Source organism: Sapajus apella, unplaced genomic scaffold (assembly GCF_009761245.1).
Source record: "Sapajus apella isolate SASKATOON/1434 unplaced genomic scaffold, GSC_monkey_1.0 scaffold13, whole genome shotgun sequence".
NCBI classification, from domain to species: Eukaryota; Metazoa; Chordata; class Mammalia; order Primates; family Cebidae; genus Sapajus; species Sapajus apella.
In genome coordinates this window covers 14,116,377-14,137,561 of record NW_022436953.1, presented here as the reverse complement: position 1 = coordinate 14,137,561, position 21,185 = coordinate 14,116,377, and the positions used below count along the sequence as shown (strand labels likewise).

At 44.2% G+C, this 21,185-nt stretch overlaps 1 protein-coding gene across 3 annotated transcripts in view; it reads right to left on the bottom strand.

Annotated features, from left to right (window-relative positions):
* Nucleotides 1–21,185, bottom strand: part of RBM20 (RNA binding motif protein 20) — a 204,789-nt gene that overhangs the window by 77,583 nt on the left and 106,021 nt on the right. The gene's annotated exons all lie outside the window — the stretch shown is intronic.

Below are 21,185 nucleotides of genomic sequence, written 5' to 3'. Positions count from 1 at the left end.
GACAGAGCTGGTCCCTGCCATTGCCCCTCCCTCTGCCCCCGCTGGGATTAGCCAGTGGCTGCTTGGAATAGCCCAATTCTTGCCCAGAAGGTACAAGAGGCTTTCGTGGCCTGAGAGATCCCAATGCATGCATGGCATGTGAGAAAACCACTGGAAACATTCCTGGGGCCTTTCTTTTTCTCTTCTTTCTTCTTCCCTTTTCTTTCTTAATCCTTTCAACATAAAGTGGCAATTCAAGGTGAAATTCTGTCTAAACACAAATTTCTCTTTAAAACCAGGGCTGACTATCTTTAGCAATGGAAGAAAATAGAAAGGCTATGCCAGAAAAGATGAGGTCTCAGCCCCCTAGGATGGATAGAAGGTTGTATGCAGAATACAGAGTGACTCCTTGCAAATGCAATGGTAGGGATTCCAGCCTCTTGTTACCAGAAGATGTAAGTCAAGAACAAAGGCAGGATTCGTTTCCAGAACGAACAAGCACAGCGCTGAAAAGGCTATATCCTGCACAGACAAAGACCGCCCACAGCCATTAGCAGAGGAAACCAGTCAAGACTTGTGAGTCAGCCAATGCGGGAAGGAGTCCTTCCCAGGAAAGGAAATAGGTTCTTTGTTGAGCAGGGATTTTAACTCCTGTCCGGTTAACTGTTATTCCTCTGTAGGTTCTCCAGAGGCCCATAAAACAGAAGCAGGAAGCATCATTAAATTTTCCAGATTTGCTCTTTAAAAACTGACCAGAGCTTCCAGACAGAGAGCTCACGTTGGATCAGCAGGGCGACACAGCCTCCAGACCTTCACACAATCTGCCCTCACTACCTGAAATGTCCTTCCCCTAATCCGCACTGTGCAATAGGATAGCTATTTGCCACATTTAGCTATTTAAATTATTCATATTGAATTTAAAATACAGCTCCTCAGTTGCATTAGCCACATTTCAAGGGTTCAGCAGCCACATGTGACTAGCGGTTGCCACGCTGGACAGCACAGCACATATCATCTGCAGCAGGTGGAGGGTTCTGCTGGGCGGTGCCGCTTCATGTCTTCATGTGGCTGATTCTCAACCTCAGGTCCTAGGGCTGCTGTCATCTTCTCAAAGAGGCCACCTCACAGGGAGTGAATTATATGTCCTGCTTTAAACTTAGGATACATCCCATCCTATTACTGGATTTTGTATGTGCATGTGGATGTCTCTTAAGCAGAACACATGGTTTACTCTCTGTCTTCCTCCCTTATCCTACCTTTATCATTATAAAATTACCTTGTTTATCTTGCGCTTTATTGCTTGTCTCTCCCCTGGAATATAAGCTCCATAAGAACAGGGATCTTAGAGCAGGCACAGTGGCTCACGCTTGTAGTCCCAGCATTTTGGGAGGCCAAGGCAGATGGATTGCTTAAGCCAGGAGTTTGAGACCAACCAGGGCAACATAGTGAAACCCATCTCTATAAAAAAAAAAATACAAAAATTAGCCGGGCGTGGTGGTGCATGTCTGTAGTCCCAGCTACTTGGGAGGTTGAGACAGGAGGACTCCTTGAGCCTGGGAAATGGAGATTGCAGTGAGCCGAGATCACGCCACTGTACTCTAGCCTGGGCGACAGATGAGCCTTGGCTTAAAAAAAAAAAAAAGGATCTTGTCTGTCATTTCTATTTCTGTATTCCCTATGCCTATGACAGTACCTGCCACAAGCAGAGCTCAATATTGTTAATAAACAACTCACAGTAGGGTTTATCCCATGACTCTGGGGTTAGAAGACACCAGTCACTCAAAAGAGCTGCAACTGATCTTCCCATGGGCTAACATCATGTCTAAGCATGGGCCCCATGAGGAGCATCTGGGAGGCTGAGTGTTAAGAGAGTGCTGACATAGCAGCAGAGTAGCCACAGTCCAACTTTGTCCAGTTCTCCTCTAAGAACACCAGTTGCCTTCTATCCTTCTAATAGTCAATGCACAGTACTGTGCCTAGCACTGTGCACTGTCTTCATGCTCTGTTTTTGCAAAAGACTAAAATATCCTCTGATATGGCATTAGACAGTCTTCAACATGGTATCACTTTTGGTCCACATGCACATACAAAAACAAGTAATAGGATGGAATCTATCCTCAGTTTAAGAAGTTAGTATCTTAGTACTTTGCATATTCTGTGAGTACCTTTGGATGCCTCCTCTGGAAAAGGGGAAAGAACCACTCTACTCCAACTTTGTTTTACTATTTACTTCAAATAAAATTTGAATGGCAAGAGTATTACACTCAGCAAAACATGATCCCCATGGCCATGCACCAGGGGAGTATAAAGATATAAAAGATGGAAAACGTATCACATGTCACATGTTACTGATCTTTCACAACAAGCTGAGTACAAAAGTCACCTTTGTTTGGGATCAAAATCTTCAGCAATATAGTCAGAGGAGTAGAGCAAGGAAAAAGAGTGTGTGCTTGGGAGAATAATAAGCAATTAGAAAGCAAAATAAAAGCAGGTGGAATCTGTGCTCTGAACCGAACTAGGAAGGAATCCTCATGGTCAGGGAAGCTGGGGGACTGGAAGCTAACAGCCCAATAGCTTGCCAAGAAAAAGAGGTGGCAGCTTGGAGAAATTTTGGCAGTATATCCTCCGATTCTTACTGAGGAAACAAATCTGATTGTAAGTTGTTTTCCCCTGAAAGAGCACATGGGAATTGTTTGCTGAGGCTTTACCAGATCTCCTAGTGGCATTAATTAATAAATGCATCAACCTCACTTGTGTAGGAACATTGCAGAACATTGAGTTTTGAGAGAAATGGCAGGGAGATACCAAGTTTGAGTCTGGCTAAGTTTGATTAACTCAAATTTCAGTATCCATTCTGAAATGATTTCCAGAAAATGGGGTGTGCTCTGATGCATCAATCATGACTTAATCATAAGGTTGTACAAGACCTGGTGACAGCCAGCAAGATTAGCTCCCACCTTCAGGCTTTCTGCATTTTGTCTTTTGCTGAGTCTTAAACAGAGAAGCACAATCACCTCCCTACCTTGGCCAAATGATAGAACTCCTCTGGGCAGAAAGGCCACATTTACCCGCCAGGAGCCCAGATGTGGGAGGAATGTGCATTGAGGTGTGAGGAGGGAAGAGATGCCAGCTAGGCAGATCAGCCTCTTCAGACTTCATGAGCAATGGGATGACAAACGTCCCAGCCAGATCACTCTCACAGCCATCTTCAGTGGCTCCTCTAAATCTCAGCTTCTTTCTTAGGTGGGCATACTTGTGTTCTCTGCATGGGAAAAGACTAGAAGCATTCTGAGGACAAGGACTCCAAAATACCCAGCATGGTGCTTTCCACAGAGGAGAAGCCCATTAAGTGTTTTCTGAATCTGTAAATGATTTACAGGCTTTTCCTCATGTTGATTATAATGTCAGAGGCTTCCATCCAAATCTAGGATATGAGGACTGAACAGTCAAGAATTCATTCTTAACACTCGAGGTTTAAGGTTTTAAAATCGTGACCCAACACCAACTGGCCAAAGCGTGATGTTGAGAGGAGCCCAAGGACTGGATTCACAGACCTGGCCCAGATTTATCCACTGAAGTATCTTGAGCCGTGGCCACAGTCAGGAATCCACTGTCATTGTCACAGACGCACGTTGGAGCGTTAAAGATCAGGGCACGCATGGCAGAAGAGACTGCTGACTAATGCTGTCTCCACAGCCTAAATCAAAGCCAGCCGCCCTAACTTGAAGAGACTGGCTGGTGGCCACTCCAGGGCAGCTCAGGATCAGGCTGAGGTAGTTGGGAAACCAGATAAGAGTAGTTTTCTCTTGGTGACCTTTTTTTTTTTTTTTTTTTTTTTTTTGAGACAGAGTCTCACTCCATCACCAGGTGCCAGGCTGGAGTGCAGTGGCGCGATCTTGGCTCACTGCAACCTCCGCCTCCTGGGTTCAAGCAATTCTCCTGCCTCAGCCTCCCGAGTAGCTGGGACTACAGGCGCATGCACCACCACGCCCAGCTAATTTTTTTGTATTTTTAGTAGAGACGGGGTTTCACCATGTTAGCCAGGATGGTCTCGATCTCTTGACCTCATGATCCACCCGCCTCAGCTTCCCAAAGTGCTGGGGTTACAGGTGTGAGCCACTGCTCCCAGCCTCTTGGTGACCATTTTTTAAAGACAAGGATGAAACTTACTGGCCAACCAATTAAAGTTTCCCCTTGAGAAGACAATAGATGGCATCAAACAAAATGGGCATTTCGATTCCCCAGCATTAATATGCAACCAGTAAAAGTCTCTCACCTTCCCCGCTGCCCCCAAACGTCTACACCAGGTCAATCTCCCATGTGGCTACTAACGTCTTAAAACAAATACAAACTTGTGGCCCAACATTCCCTTGATTTTTTCTGTACTGTAAATTTCTAAATTTCCTAAAGACACATAACATGGATGTTAAACACAATTGCATAATTTTACACAATAGAGATGTGATAGCTATTTTCCACGAGGGCAAGTTATGTGATTGAATTATTGGATAAGCCCTCTGGTTAAAAACAACTGTGAATAAGTGATCATAAAAACACTGAAGGGGTGAATGATAGTACAGCCCTACCAGGCCGATTTGGGCAGAAAGCTTGAACCTAAAGGGACTAGAGGATTATTCAAGTGCCCAAGCTGCTTTTGCCCCCCAGATATCAAAGGGGGTAATGATGACACATGTCAGGGCCCAGAGCACATCTGACATAGACCCCCACAGGAGACCATTATCTGCAGTAACCTGAATCCCTAAGGGTCACACTCTCAGGATTACGATGAACCAGGACTAATCTGTCACTTCCTGTCCCTCCCAACCCCATGGGCCCAGAGAGAAACCTGAGCAAAGCAAGAGAGGAAGTAGGAAGTGGGTAAAATTACCGCTGAGATGTGCCAGAGGCATGCCCTTATCCAGATTTGCACCCCAGGGTTCTATATCACATGTGGACAATGACAATGAATTTCGTTTGTAATGACTCCAAAAGGCAACCAGAGGAAGGAGAGTATACTCATTCTAAGCCTCAGGGAATCTCCACAAATAATTTAAGGGCAATAACTACTGTAGTGAAATTGTCAGGCATATCAGAAAATAGGTCATCAGGCATAGAAGAAAATAAGGCATCATGAGTGAGAACCAGCATAAACAACAGAGAACAGAAACAGACCTGGACATGCTGCAGATGCAAACTCATTAAATTATATTTGCTAACCACATGAAAAAGTAAACAAGCTTGCAAATATCTGCAGGGAACCAAAACTTGTAAAAACCGACTTAGTAGATTGGGAAAAGAATCAAACAGAACTTCTAGAAAGGAAAAACTTAATAACAAATGAAAATCTTATTGGAGTGTTTGGCAAAAGATGAAAAGCAATAGAAGAGAGAATTAAGAACCAGAGGTGAGATCACAGGAAGTTGTTCAAAATATAGCAGCAAAAGCAAAAATACGGAAATCACAGAAGAGTGGATTTAGACTATGGGGGATAAGTGAGAAGGTCCAACACACATTTGATTGGAGTCCCAAAAGAGGACATTAGGGATGGGAATGAGGTAATATGGAAAAGATAACAGCTGGGAATTTTCCAGGTCTATTGAAATAAACTGTGGGGTCAAAAGACCAGAGAATCCTAAGCAAAACAAATATGAAGGAATGTATACCTAGACCTTCATAGTTATCAGTGATCACAGGGATTAAAACCAAGAGAAAAGCTTAGAGAAAAAAAAAATTCAGATTACCTTAAAAGGAATGATACTTAGACTAAGAAATATCTCAACATCATAAATGGAAGCCAAAAGACAATTGACTAGTATCTTTAATACGCTGAAAGAAAATAATGACCAACCTATAATTCTGATGTGGAAAGATAAATGACCCCCAAAGATATTCAGGTCATAGTCCCTGGAAGCTGTGAGTGTTACCTCATATGGCAAAAAAAGATTCTGCAGGCATGATTAAGTTAAGGATCTCAGAATTTAGATCTCGTAACTTAGATGGGTAGATCATCATGGATGATTTGGGTGGGTCCTAAGTGCAATCAGAAGTGTTATACAAGGAGGAGGTAAAGAGAGATTTGACACAGAGATGGTGAAGTGACAGAAGAGAGATTTGGAAATGCTACAACTACTGCTGGCTTTGAGGATGGAGAAGGGAGCCAGGAATCAAGCAATGCAAGGATGCAGCATTGCAATGCTGGGGAAGGAAAAGATTCCCCCAGAACCTGCAGAGGGAGCACAGCTCTGCAGATACTTTGACTTCAGCCCAGGGAAATGGGTTCTAGGCTCTCTCTTCCAGAATCGCAGGAGAAGGGATTTGTGTCGTTTTGAGTGAATCTGTGTCATTTACCAGGTTTGTGGTAATTTGTTACAGCAACCAGAGGAAACTAAGACAACTGCCACACATACCCTGCCACAGTGAAGTGAAATCCAGGGGGGAGTCTTCAGGCATACAAAGAATTCATCACCAGCAAAGGAAATTCTAAAGGCTACATTTCAGGCAGAAAGAAAGTGATCCAAGACAGAAGACTGGAAACGCAAAAAGGAATGAAAGCAAAGAAAGTCACAGATGCGTGAGAAGTAAATCAAAATGAATTCCCACCGCGTAGAACAATATATTTTGTTGGTATTCTTTAAAAATATAGAATCAAGCCAGGTGCGGTGGCTCATGCCTATAATTCCAGCATTTTGGGAGGCTGAGGCAGGTGGATCATCTCAGGAGTTCGAGACCAGCCTGGACAACATGGAGAAACCCTGTCTCTACTAAAAATACAAAAATTAGCCGGGCGTGGTGGCACATGTCTATAATCCCAGCTACTCAGGAGGCTGAGGCAGGACAATTGCTTGAACCCAAAAGGCAGAGAATTATATAGAATTAAAATATACAACAATGAGAAAATAAGTTGAGAGTGGTTAACCATTTTAAGTGTTCCAAGAACCTTGAGTTACCCAGTGAGAAATGGAAGTTCTGATAAATTTTAGACTGTCAGTATAAATATTATAATTTCTAGAATAGAGCCTATAACTCTCAAACTAATAGAAACACTAGTGTAAAACTATAGAGAAAAGCAAGGAAATTACACAAAAGTATAAGTGAGGAAGGAGGCTGGGATGGTTGAGAGACCCTCAAGAGCTTCTGGGTACTATGGGCATCCCATTTATTGACCCAGTTATATAGGTGTTTGCTTTATTCACTAAACTTTGCATAGATGCCTTAAGCATTTTTTTGGCATGTATGCAATATTTTATAATGAAGAATGATTGAAAAAAATAAGCACATACTTATTCCTTTCAACTACATTCTATATTCAGTAATCTTATTAGTTCAGTGTTTAGCAGATCAAAAATCCATAGATGTGTTTACACAAAAACCTGCACACAGATGTTTATAGCAGCTTTATTCAGAATTGCCAAAACTGGAAAGAAACCAAGATGTCTTTCAGCAGGTGAATGGCTAAGTAAACTGCAAAACATTCAGACAATGGGATCTTATTCAGCACTAAAAAGAAACAAGCTCTCAAGTCATGAAAACACATGGAGTAAACTTAAATACATATTACTAGGCGAAAGAGGCCAGTCTGAAAAATTCATATACTGTATAATTTTAACTATGTGACATTCTGGAAAAGGCGAAACCACAGAGACAGTAAAAAGGTCAGTGATTGCCGGGAGTTAGCAGAGAGAAGGGATGAATAGGAGGAGCATGGAGGTATCTAGAGCAGTGAAACTACTCTGTTTGATGCAGTAATGATGGAACACGTCATCATGCATTTGTCCAGACCCACAGAACATATACCACTAAGAGCGAACCCCAGTGTAAACGGCAGACTTTGGGTCATTATGATGAGTCAATGTAGGGATATCAATTGTAATAAAAGTACCAGTCTGGTGGGGGAGGCTGCTTGTAGGGGAGGCTGTGTGTGTGTGGAGGCAGGGGGCTGATGGGAAATCTCTGTACCTTCTTCTCAATTTTGCTGTGAACCTGCTCTGCAAAAACAGTCTTTCAGGAGAAAAAAAAAAAAAATGTACTTGAGAGGGACATCGGCTCTCCCTATCTCCCCTAAGTTCCTTTCCCAAACCCAACTTCTATAGATTTTTTTTAAATTTCTATTTTACAATGTTGGTCCTTTACCCAATAAACTTCGATGTTATTTAACAAAAAATCCACAGATGGGTTCTCCAAAAATGGTTTCATCCAGTCCCTGTGTAAAGGCAAGTAAATTACTATTATACCTCATTTATGATGATGCAACTGAAGTCTAATGAAGTTAAATGATTTATCCAAAGTGTGTTTGCCATGACTGTCAACTAAAGAAAAAGTAAATCTTTAAAGAATTAAAGTTAGTTCTATTTAGAAGTCTTGCTGAAGAGTATAGACTGAGGATCGTAGCCTGAGAGAAATCTTTCAGCGAGGTTTTGTCGGACGCTCTGATACCATATTTTAGCTTACAGATGATAAGCAGCGGGGGCTTAGTATGTATAGAATTATATTAAACTTGCTGAGAAGTTATAGTAAAATAGAATCATGTTAAGGTTTAGATGCAAGAGCATGTTCAGTTATAGATCATAAAGGCATAACTATGAATTTTGTCAGACATTATTTTATGTGTAGGAAAGGCAAGGACTGGAGCCATTTTTCTTTTAGGAAACACAGTGACTTAGGCAAAAGACATGGGGACCATGTGTTTTAACTTCTTTTGTCTTTGAAGTATCTTTTTGGAGAGTTGCATGTCGTCACAGACTTAGGGGCTTTGTGAAATGATGCTGTGGAGATGAGTCTTAAAATTCATTCCTGTAGGCCAGGTGTGGTGGCTCACACCTGTAATCCCAGCACTTTGGGAGGCTGAGGCAGGCAGATCACAAGGTCAAGAGATGGAGACCATTCTGGCCAACATGGTGAAACCCCTTTTCTACTAAAAATACAAAAGTTAGCTGGGTGTGGTGGCACGTGCCTGTAGTCCCAGCTACTTGGGGGGGCTGAGGTGGAAGAATCGCTTGAACCCAGGAGGTGGAGGTTGCAGTGAACTGAGATTGTGCCACTGACTCCAGCCTGTCGACAGAGCAAGACTCCATTCCCCCCGCAACCAAAAAAAAAAAAAAAAAAAAAATTCATTCCTGTGGTAAAGAGGGGCCCTTAGATAATGCCTTGCCTTTCAACCTGACTTTCTTGTCATCTAGCACCCAGACAGGTTTTACAGAGACATCCTGTAAGGTCTGAGGAATCTGTCCACTCACACAAATTATTGAAGATGATTAAGACCTTGGTTACACTCCTTGCTTAGATTGACATCAGTGATAAGTATAAGTACCCAGCCCCAGTGGAAAACCACGTTACCCTCCTTTATCTTCAAAGGCCTCTCCCTGCTGGCAAAAAGAAAACCATGCCCTACGTCACTCTCATCTCATCCCATCTGCCGCACTTCACAGATGAGAAAACTCAGGCAGAACAGGTCAGCAGGTCCGCAGGTAAAGCAGAATTCCACAACTCCCATTTTCAAATTAATAGCCCACAGATGACCACCTTGATTAAAACACTGGTACCTCCCTAGGGACCCGTCACACCCTTCCTTCCTCACCCCGCCATACCCGGGTGTATTTCTTGGCTCCTTTTCAGGGCTCAGGATTCCAGACCAATAATGGAGACCAATTAAGCTGGTCCGCTGATGTCAGCAGCACGCTGCTCCTACTCAGCCCCAGAAAATTCAGAATCTCTGTCCCTTGTCAGGGAGCACACATTTCACCACAGAGCACCCACTTCCACCCTGCCAAGGAAAACAGCAAGGTCTAAAGCTTAAAAGAAATCAGGCAGGGCCTATGCATTAAGAGGTCAGGTAAGTAAGAATTGAATGCAGTGAAAACAATTTTCCTGCACTTGGATAGAATGTTATGCTTGTGACGGTGTTCTTCTCCATGCGTTCTTTCTTCTCTGCTCCTCTAGCTGTTGTAACCTGCCCTATAGAGAGAAGAGAAAATGTGAGCACTGGCAAAGGAGGAGAATCTACTCTAGTAATCAGCCCAACCCTCTTGTTTTCCAGAGTGTAAAGCCCCTGAGAGGAAGGTCCTCACCCACGGACGCAGCTTGCGGATGGCAGTGCCAAGATCAATCAGGTTTTCGGCCCTGGCAATTTCCCCCTATACAATGATAGCTTCCACCTTTCATGCTGAGATTGGTAGTGGCTTTGTGCTTTCTTAAAAATTTTTTAAATTATTATTATTTTTATTTTTTTGAGACAGAGTTTCACTCTTGTTACCCAGGCTAGAGTGCAATGACACGATCTCGGCTTACCTCGACCTCCGCCTCCTGGATTCAAGCAATTCTCCTGCCTCAGCCTCCCGAGTAGCTGGGACTACAGGCGCGCACCACCATGCCCAGCTAATTTTTGTATTTTTAGTAGAAACGGGGTTTCACCTTGTTGACCAGGATGGTCTCGATCTCTTGACCTCGTGATCCACCCGCCTCGGCCTCCCAAAGTGCTGGGATTATAGGTGTGAGCCACCACGCCTGGCCAAAAAATTTTTAAACATGGAAATATGTTTAAGTATAACAAGCCCTCATGTTCCCACCCACCAGGATTAACCAACATTAACATTTTATCATTTTTCACATGATGGATTAAGCTGATGTCCCCTGTCCCATCCTCCCCACTCTCTCTCTGTCCAGAGGCAATATCTATGTGTATGCTTCTAGGCCATAATCTTATATTATACATCTATAAATCATAATACTTAAACTTAGTCAAGTTTATCATTTTTTTGCTTCTGAGTTGTGTTTCTTGGGTCTTTTCTAAGGAATTCTTTTTAACCTCTGAGGTAGTAAAGATATTCTCCCGATGGCTTCTGACAGTGTTCACGTTTTGATTTTCACATGTTGGTTTAGCTGAGATTTCTCTTGGTATGTGTTGTGAGATGCAGATTTAGTATTTTTTATAGAAAGCTAGTTGTCTCAAAATGAGTCAGTGATGTGCTCAGCCTTTCTCACTGGTTCATCAAGCACAGTTACCTCGTGCTAAATTCACAGTGATTCTTCGACCTGTTTCTCTGCTCTTTCATCTGGTTTCTTGACCCTTTTGTTCTTTTTTTAGACGTATCAGACCTATGAATGTACCTTACTCTTCAAAATCAATTTTAGAATTGGTTTCTATAATTGCAAGAGAAACCCTGTTGGGATTTTTCTTGGAATTGTCTTCCATGAGATACTTTGACAGAAATCAGCTATCCCATCTATGAACAAATCACACTCTACTCCTTACATACTTGATTATGTCTTATGATTTTTCTATTAAAGAACTAGGTATGCTTTATTTAATTTATTTCTAGGTACCCTACAGTTTTATTGCTATTGTGAACTGTATTTTTTTTCTATAACATTTCCTATAGGTTATCGCAGTTCGGCAGAAATGCTATTGCTTTCTGTACGTGGACACTAAATTTCCAAAATTATTATATCCAATAAAAGAGGTAAGCAACTTGTTGAAAGTACACAACCATACCATCTTCACATAACAAAAATTTGTCTCTTACTTTCTATCCTTGTGCTTCATTTATTTTTCTTGTCTTACTACGTTGGCTAGGTTCTTCAGCACAGTGCTGAATCACAGTGGTGATATTTAGCATCTCTATCTTATTTCTGACTGTCATTGGGAATGCTTCTAAGGTTTTCCAAGTAAGCATGATGTTGGTGTGTAACTATCCTTTTCATGTTCTCAGGTTATATCTTGACACTTAGTAAGCTCCTTCAGAGTAAGGCCTAAATCACATACATTTTCTCATCCACCACAGAACACTCTGTCACACAGTAGCCAAATCCATAGAGACAAAAACCACATTAGTGGTTGCCAGGGAGAGAGTGACTGCTTAATGGGCACAGGGTCTCCTCTGTGGGTAATGAAAAAGTTCTGGAACTAAATAGTCATGATGACTGCGTGACATTGTAAATTCAGTGTCACCTTAGTGTCACTAAGGTGACACTGAATTATATATCTGAAAATAATCAAAATGGTAAATTTTGTGGTATGAGTATTTTATCTTCTCCCCCCCCACACACACACACAGAGAGAGAGAGAGAGAGACAGAGAGAGAGAGAGAGAGAGAGACAGAGAGAGAGACAGAGAGAGAGAGAGAGAGAGGATACAACTAGTCCAGGAACACACAACTAGTAAGTGTGATTACTAAAACCCGGTTTTTCACTGCAGTTTTAGGAGTCAAAAGAGAGCTACCCCTACGTCTCTACATTGAGCCCAAGTCCAGTACATTCTCTCTGATGCCTCCTCTGAGTGATCCAGGCCTCAGTAGCCCTTGTTTCCAGACACACCCATGGTACACACCCTGGCACGAAACCCTAGCTGCCCCGTATCACTCTCTGGGCGTTTTATGAATACTGGTTTAGCTCCCCAGGTAGCCATACTGTGAGCTCTTTGAGGCCAGGGCCCATGAGCCCTCCCCACAGGGCTCTCTGGCTTGGCTGCAGTCATGGAAACTGAAAAGCATACCATTCACAGTTTTAACTTGCACTTTAGCAAAACTGTTCCCACGTTCTTTTGGTTAGCAAAACATAACAGGTTCTCCTTTTGCCACTGATTCAATCTCAGGAAATGCCTTTTAGCCACAGAACTCCTAAACCCATTGCTGCCTATTGTTTTCTCATTAATGAAAAAAAAGTTAACACTACTTTCTCCACTTGCTCATAAAAGTTTAATTTCTCTACTTCAAACACTGTGTGAAAATTAAAAGGAGCTACAGGTTGCATTTTAATAGAGCAAGACAGTAAATAAAAGCTTATGAATTTACAGCTCAGGAGTTTAAACATGTAATGTATTAAACAAGTTTTACTTCACTTGAAAAAAGTTTTCTCTTTTAGAAAGAAAACTTTCTAAAAAGTTTTCTCTTTTTAGTGTATTTAGAAACTAGCAAGGAAACCCCAGATTAAAAGTCATTTAATCTACCTTTTAGACTTGGATGTATCACTTACTTTTGGCCCCAGGCAAGTTCCTCAAACCCTGGGTGTTAGTTTTCTTGTCCACAAAATGGAAATAAAAGCGCCTTCCTGTGAGCCTTAGAGGATCATTGTAAGCCACAATTATGACAACAAACAAGAAAGTACGTAGTAAAGGGCAGAGCCCTGACTTTAAGGGAGAAGCTTGGGACAGAGGATCTCTGAGTCCAGAAGGGGAGGAAAGGAGGTGGTGATGAATGCATCTCCCCATCCTTGGCTCCAGGTCTCTGGACCACTGATCAGCTGGCCTAGCAAGTGCTCTGAGCCTGGGAGGGGTCTGTGGAAGTGGCCTGGAGAGCTGAAGGGGTATGAGAAGCCAGTGCTACTCTGCCAGAATGACCAAAAGAAAAAAATAGTTTTTAAAATCAATGCTCAACTCTTCTCCCAAAAGATAATGCAAATACCAGTAATACACAAGCAGGTGGGGGTTATTTTTAGTGAGGGTATTTTTTTTTTACTTTCTATTCTGAAATAATTATAGATTTGTAAGAAGTTTCAAAAATAGTACAGAGGGGTCTATGTCCTTATCACCTATCTTCCCCAATTATGACATTTTATATCACTATATTACATGATCAAAACCAGGAAGCTGACATTGGCACAATACAACAGACTAGACTGCAGACCTTCATCAAATGTTATCAGTTTTTGCAGACACTGTTGTACAAACAACTATAATGGTGCAGAGGGTAGAAAAAGAAGAAGTCGTATAGAATTATTTATATCACTGGGATGAAATCAATACACTGTAATTTCTATAGACAGTTCACGAGTATGCAAACACTCCTTTATTACAAACAATATTTTTCTTTGTGATTGAGTCCATTGTGATGGGATGATATTTGCAACATCTTACTCCAGTTCCCCATTTGGGGAGATGAAGACATTTCCCATGACAGTTCTAGAAGAGTCAGGGAGAAAGAGTCGGGCATCCAATGTCCATTGCAGTCCTCATCCCAGACCCTCTCCAGAGTTAGCACTGCCTGCTCCTGATCCAGCAACGTAAATCACAGAATTCCCGCAGCTTTAGGGGCATCTCCAGGTGGAATTTGCTGCCGGCCTTGAAATATTCCAGGTCGACTGAGCAATGCCACCATCTGGTGGTCAGACCAAGAACTAAGGAAAGCAGAGACAAGCTCTCCGTTTGTGGGTCCTACCAACTTATTGAGCCACCTTTTAAATCTACTCCAGGAGGCTCTACTTAAGGTAAACCCATACTAAATATTCTAATAAAGAATGTTTCGTCATGAGAATAACCACTCCACAGTGGATTAAATATGGCCACAAATTCCTGGAGCCCCTCCCATTAAGAGGTGAGTCTATTTCCCCATCCTTTGAATCTGGGCTGAGTTGGGCTCCTGACTTGCTTTGAAGCAGAATGCACAGGAAGTGATGCTGTGTAACTTTCCAGCCTCCACCTCAGTTGGCCTCAGAGCTTCCCGCTCACCCTCTTGGAAGACTGCCACTTTGTGAACAAGCCCGCGACAGCCTCCTTGAGCTTGAGATTCTAATGGAGAAAGAATCTCCATTTGGGCCGGGCGCGGTGGCTCATGCTTGTAATCCCAGCACTTTGGGGGGCCGAGGCGGGTGGATCACGAGGTCAAGAGATGGAGACCATCCTAGCAAACATGGTGAAACCCCGTCTCTACTAAAATATAAAAATTAGCTGGGCGTGGTGGCGCGTGTCTGTAGTCCCAGCTACTCGGGTGGCTGAGGCAAGATAATTGCTTGAACCCGGGAGGTGGAGGCTACAGTGAGCGGAGATGGCACCACTGCACTCCAGCCTGGTGACAGAGCGAGACTCTGTCTCAAAAAAAAAAAAAAGAATCTCCATTTCTTCTGAGGTCTCAGGCATGTGAATTCCAGCCGAACCACTACCCAATGTGAGGAGTGAGCCCAGGCAAGACCAACTGAAGGCAATTCAAGTCATAATGTACAGAATCATGAGAAATAATAAATTGTTTTAAACCACTAAGTTCTGCAGTACCTTATAATGGAGCAATAGATTTGAGCACTTTCAAATTACTGTTTTAAAAATCTGTACTGTGGTTTATTATTACCATTTTCAACTGGATTACTGAGCAGGGCATACCATATTTCCACATGTCAAATCTTGCTTGTTGCATGCATTTCAAATATATGGCATACTTTGATTTTCCTTTGCATTTTCAGCTCTTGTCACACGTTATCATGCATTCATTCATCAAACACCAAGCATGTTGAAAGTGACAGCTCCTGGAGTAGGCACTAAAGATGTGACATTGAAGTGGATTTGCTTGGAAAAACTCATGGCTATTGGAGAAGATATGTGTGAAAATGCATCATCCCAACTGAGTGACCACCCCCAATAGAAGCAAGGCAAGGGGCTACAGGACCCAATTAAGGAAAGAGAAACCACTCCAAATCCCTTGGGGCATTTATCATATAGGCAAGAAGGTAAACAAAAACTGGTGGGGACAGGAGTAGCAATAGAGCCCTAGAAGATCCCCAGCCACTGCCAGAGAGCCAGCCACAGAGGAGGGGGAGACATTCTCTGGCATCTCCCTCCAGCCACCAGCCAGTCTCACCCCAGTGGCTTGCACTGTTCAAACCCAGCAGGAACCTGGAAATGCAGCCTGCAAGGACCAAGCCCCTGGGATGTGAAGAATAGCAGGGGAAGAACAAGGCTTACACTTGCCATGGTGGTATTCAGGCTAGAAAGTCTTAACAACAGAGGCAGTGGCTGGGCCAAGCCTTGACACTTAGAAACATTGGACTCTATTTGGAGATATTTTGCAGTCACACTTGAGTTTACCCAGGAGAAACAAGGATGAAAAGGCGGAGGGTTTGCATTCAAGCAACTGCTTACAACGATGCTAGGAAAGATCCCGGCACCCCCAGGGACGAAGTGCTGGAGCTCTGAAGAGGCAGAAGTAACCTCCCACTCTTGGCTTCTTTTGGTGCTGGGAGGACAGTGAGGTCAAGGCCATCCCTTCAGTTGTCCTGAACACAAGCCTCTTGACCCACGTGGTGGCCGCTGTGTTTCACCATGAGCCAAGCAAAGGACCAGGATGGATTCACTGCCTTTGTTTGAAATATAACTGAGTCTTCATGTCAGTGGATTTCTTTCCTTCTCATCCTGGTGTACATATCTTTAGATTTCTTATTTCAGTAGCTAAATATACATCTAAACTCATTGGAAATGAAATAGAAACTGGCTCTTTAACATTCTAAAGAACGGTTTGCAAACTTCAGCAGGTCTCCCACACGCCTAGAGGGCTTGTTCGAACAGCATCGCTGGAGTTTACCCCCAGAGTTTCCATTCAGTGAGTCTGGAGGAAATTTCAAGAATCTGCATTTCCATCAAGTTCCCAGGTGGATACTGCTGCTGGTCCAGGACTACACTTTGGGAACCAATGTTCAAAAGTAATAACTTTTTTCCACGTTCTCTTATTTTATATATCAACCCCCTTCACCTTTTCATCACCTTGGTATTGGTGTTTCCCAGCTATAAGCATCAGCCTGGTGCTGGTGAAACTACAGCCTCCCAGCCACTGCCCTGGAGATTCTGAGAGCCTGGAATGCTACCTTCAAGGGCACCAGGTGAGGCACATCAGGGCAACAGAAACCACAGGCATCCTGCAGACCTACTGTGTGCCAGGCACTGTGTTTGACAGTGATTGCCAGGCACTATTTCATGCGATCTTCCTTACACTTCAACTTGTATTTGCTCTGTATAGAGAGGTGTCTGAGGCTCTGAGAGGTGAAGGAGTTTGCCCAACATCACACAGCCAGCAATGGAAGAGCTGGGGCTCAAACTTGGGAAGTGTGACAACACCCTGTCACTGTACTCCCAATCATTCTGCTCTATTTCTTCCTAATGAAAAGGGGCCTGGAGTCCCCACCAAGGTCACTGACAAATCTCTCGAGTGAAGAGAATTTGATCTCTTCCAGCAAGGAACACCGAATAAAAACAAAAGGAAGGCTGGGCACAGTGGCGCATGCCTGTAATCCCAGCATTTTGGGAGGCTGAGGCAGGCGGATCACCTGAGGTCAGGAGTTCGAGACCAGCCTGGACAACATGGAGAACACATCTCTACTAAAAATACAAAAATTAGTCAGGTGTGGTGGTGCACACCTGTGGCCCAGCTACTCTGAAAACTGAGGCATGAGAATCGCTTGAACCTGGTAAGCAGAGGTCACAGTGAGCTGAGATTGTGCCACTGCACTCCAGCATGGGCAACAGAGCAAGACACCATCTCAAAAAATAAATAAATAAAAGGACAATGTGGGCATTGCATGCATGCATGTGCACGTGTGTGTGTGTGTGTGTGTGTGTGTGTGTGTGTAAACTGAATCAGAAGGCTGTGAAAAGGTGAGAAGAGAGACAAGCTTTGCACTAAAGTTGACCTTTAAAACCTAGTAATTAACAAATAAGAAGTGTACATATTTATTATGTACATGAAATAAGATATAACTTGTTAAACTTATCATTTGAATGAACTGTGAAAAACATAACCCCAGTTAGTCCATGAATACTCTTACTCTTTTTTACAAGCCACTTAATCTCTCTGATTTGGTTTAATGATCTGCAAAACAGAAATGTATTTACCACATTGGAGGTTTAGAGAATTAAGTGAAATAATAATGTGAAAGCCTCTATTTAGGCTCAGAAGCCTTTTTTTTTTCCATTGTTGGTAAAATATACATTTCATAAAATTTACCACATTATACAAACCTTTCAAACATAATTTGTAAAATACCTTGTGTCTGAGTTCCTTAAACAGAGGAGTGATTAAACCCTGAAGTTCTCAGAACGCTGCCAGGCTTGAGGTGCTCTGAGAGTGATGGCTTGTGCCACAGTGAGGAGGCTTCAAACAGCTCCTGTGCAACCGACTTGGGTGACAGCCCAGGCCTCCTCCCAGGTAACACATCTTTCCCAGGCCCACACTCAGCAGAAAGCGGGTCTTTCACAGTGAGAGGTGGAGGTGAAGCACACTGTGGAAGAAGATGCTGATGAATCTCTTCATGTTTCTATCATCAGCCCTCAAGAACCAGGGGAGTCTCTGCTTTGTGCAGCTTTGGGAGGTTTGAAATATTAACTGAGCCTTCCAGCTACTACCTAGGTGCTTTTGAAATAGACGAGCTATTTAAATACAGACCAGCTGCCTGAACAGTGTCAGTAGCGGTTGCATTTGTGTGTAACATTTGGGTTTTGTTTTATTTTCTTTTGTAAAAGAAAGAAATCATGTTATGAGAAAGTGAAACTTCTGTACAAAGAAGTTTGGGGGTAAAGAAAACAGCCCTGGGCTCAAGTGGGTTCCTTGCCTTTAATAGCTCCAGAAAAAGTCCAGGATGGGCACACCTGCCAGGGACTGTCTGGGCCCCGCACTTGAGACCAAGGCCCAGGGGCCCATGTTGCAAAGGTTCCAGAGACTTCAGAGGTTTGTGCAGCAAAATTGGCAAAGTCCAAGTCCTGTGTCTTCTCTTAAGTCATGCCTGGAAAAAGTTTATCCATTAGAGACGCGGGTAAAGGCCTCCAGCCTAGGAGCTAAGAAAGAAATGACTCAGGAAGCTACTGAAAGGTCAAAGTCTTCCTTGTCCCCAGTCCCGGACCTGGGAGAGGGCACTAGTGCCGAAGGTTCCTCTGATGAAGTTCAGATGGAAAAGTCAGGCTGGCGAGAGCAGATCCCTCTGGTAGAATCACAGTACATCAGGGCAGGAAAGGACTTTGGTGTGATCTTGGCTCACTGCAACCTCTGCCTCCCGCACTAAAGCAATTCTCCTGCCTCAGCCTCCCGAATAGCTGGGATCACAGGCACGTGCCACCATGCCAGCTAATTTTCTGTATTTTTAGTAGAGACAGGTTTTCACCATGTTAGCCAGGATGGTCTCGATCTCCTGACCTTGTGATCCGCCCACCTCTGCCTCCCAAAGTGCTGGCACTACAGGAGTGAGCCACCGTGCCCAGACTATTGACTTGTATTTTACAGGCACTACCCATCATGAACTAGCTCCTACGTTCATTTAATGTACAAAAAAAGGGTGGAGCATTCACTGGGGTCAGGCAGAACCTGGTGTCTCAGCTCTCAGTTAACAACATTTCCGTCCCTCTGTCAAACTGGGGAAAGATAATTTCAGCAGCTTTTGGGTTTTGCCCTAGAGGAGCGTACGTCCATGGGAGGCAGGCGTGTAAACAATCATCCCCTCCCTGGGTGGGAAGTGAGCATTCTACAGGAGCAGGACCCTGTGAGCGGTACTGCAGGGCTCTCCTGGGGAGGGACGGAGTCATGTACTCTGGCTCAGGAGGGCTCCCTACAGGAGGTGAGGTCTGAGCTCAGACTTGGTGAAAGAGTAGGACAGAGCCAGGTGACGGGGGTAGGGGTGGGGCTCAGCCTGCAGGTGCATAGCTACAGGAACTGAAAACAATGTCAGGCTGCCACCGAGTTGTGAGTTGACGAATGGTAAAAGGCTTGGTGGGACAGTCCTGGAGAGCAGATAGAGATTTGGGAAAAATTTAGGACTGAAAGCTGGTAGAACTTGGTGAGTGGACATGGAGGGGCTGGGGTAGAGGCGAGGGAAAGGAAGGAGTCCAGGATGCCCTGAGGGTCTCTTTGGCTTTCTGTGCTGATGGTGGAGTCATGTGGAAGACAAGGGCTGAATTTGCACGACTTCAAGTTCAGACACATGAAGCTGTTGGTGCCAGAAGACATAATGTAGAAACAGCTGCAGTCCTCTAAATACCAACATCTGAAGCTCAGGGGAGATGACAGAGCCGGATGCCTGTTCTTTCTCTATTATCTGTGCTTTCTATGTTACCTCTACAGATAATTTCTTACTTTACCTGTATCCACCCTGACATGTATTAAATACCTGTGCATTTCAGCTTATTCATAGGAGCTTCTCTTCTGGGAAGGACTGGAAAGGCCCTAGGTGCAGGGTGCAGAAGGGTGTGGAAGGCAAGGTCAGCGGGCGTGCTGGTGGGAATGGGAGACAACTGAGAAAGCAAAACGAGCTGCAGGAAATGTCAGGAGGAGCCGAGAGCAGCTCAGCCTGATCAGAGATGAGGGTTGCCGTCTTGAATGGTGGGGAAGTGAAGGAAATTCCAGTTGAATGCCACCCAATCAAAAAGAAAAGATAAATGCAGATGGCAAGGCAGAGAAGGCTCTGAGGCCTGGGTAATGAGAGCCATGTTACACCCCACACCACGAAGCATCCAACACCGCGTATCTCCAAGGATGCTTCCCCCAAGCTGGATGCGGCTGGCTTCGGCGTCCTCTCTCTGCACTCTCAGAGCTCACGTGGATGTCCATGCATCTGCGGGACAACGCCCCCTAGAGTGAATGTCTGTACATGTTTTCACACACATAATGTTATATCTGTTGCCATCCTACTGAGTAAGTGGATGAATAAAGGTAAGTAAAAAACAAGTCGCTTCAACTCAGAAAGGAGTCCCCAGGCCACTCCAGTGAATGTCAAGGTGGCCATAAACTCGCTTTCCCCACCCCTACCAAGCCCTGGTAGGAGAGAGAGACATGGAGGGGAAGAGAGAGGAGGGGCTCCATCTTTCTGGTAGATCCATAACACAGTGCTGAGAAAGGCAGCTCCCCACACCTGGCTCCCACCAGCACCCCTGCCCCTCCTTCTGCAGCAGACCCTTGGGCAAGCTTCTCTTCCCAGCCCTCACCCTTGCCCATGACACACTCAGGCCAACCTGGTATTACCCCAGGGGTGGCCCGTCCTGCCCAACCCATTAAGGGTTTGGCTGATTCGAAAACACCCAATTCCAAAAAAATGTTTTCTGTCTACCACACAGTCCTTTTGACCTATGCTGGACGATGTCATCAGAAACAAAAGCATCCTAACCTTCCAAGGTCAACATTACTCCACCTCAACCCACAGCCACGGCCATCAGACACACACCCAAGCCAACAGATTATTACAGAATTCTAAACGGCACTCTTTCAGAACTCTGGGGCAAGCTACACTGGGGCCTCCAACTAGACTTCCTGCCCTGGCCCTGGCCTTGACAATGAACCTGTTTCATCTCAGCAGTTGGCCCGGAAATGCCAAGCTGCCTTAGTGTCCAAGTTTCTGGACAAGTCTGCATTGCTGAGGTTTGGGGCAGCTGGAGCAGGTCGGGGCACCTGGGGAAGCAGAGACGGAGGCAGCACAGTGGCCTGGGAATACCCAGTGAGGGCAGGGGGACCCAGACGGGCAGGGCCACTAGGAGTGGC